The sequence below is a fragment of the Phalaenopsis equestris genome, unplaced genomic scaffold (assembly GCF_001263595.1).
Source record: "Phalaenopsis equestris unplaced genomic scaffold, ASM126359v1 Scaffold000801, whole genome shotgun sequence".
Taxonomy (NCBI): Eukaryota; Viridiplantae; Streptophyta; class Magnoliopsida; order Asparagales; family Orchidaceae; genus Phalaenopsis; species Phalaenopsis equestris.
In genome coordinates, this window is record NW_018165241.1 from 257,352 (window position 1) to 257,858 (window position 507).

Here is a 507-nt window from a genome sequence, read left to right on the forward strand (position 1 = left end):
CACAGACTCGTATCTGTCCGTTTTTCTTTTTAACTGGAACAATATTAGCTATCCATGTGGGATATTGTTCTTCTCGTATGAATTTAGTATTTATCAATTTCTTTACTTCGGCGATGACTTGCTGTTCAATTTCAAGGCGCATTCTCCTTGAGGCTTGTTTTATTGGGGTTATATCTTTATCTACCCTGAGTTTATAAACTGCCACTTCCATTGACAGTCCTGACATTTCATCATAACTCCAGGCGAAGCAATCTTTGAATTCTGTTAACAATCATCGTAGAGTAGAAAATTTATAAATGTAGGTCGGGGTTGTTCTTCAATCCCAAGGTTAATCTCCTTCAATTCGTCAACAGTTGATTTAATTTCCTCCTAAAATTCTAGTGGAGCATCTTCTATTAGCTTATCAATAGAGTCATCCTTCATATCAAGGTAATCCTCTCCTGATTCAATTGTAACAACCATGACAAATTCTAAATCATCGACTGGTCCTACTGTACCAAATCCGAG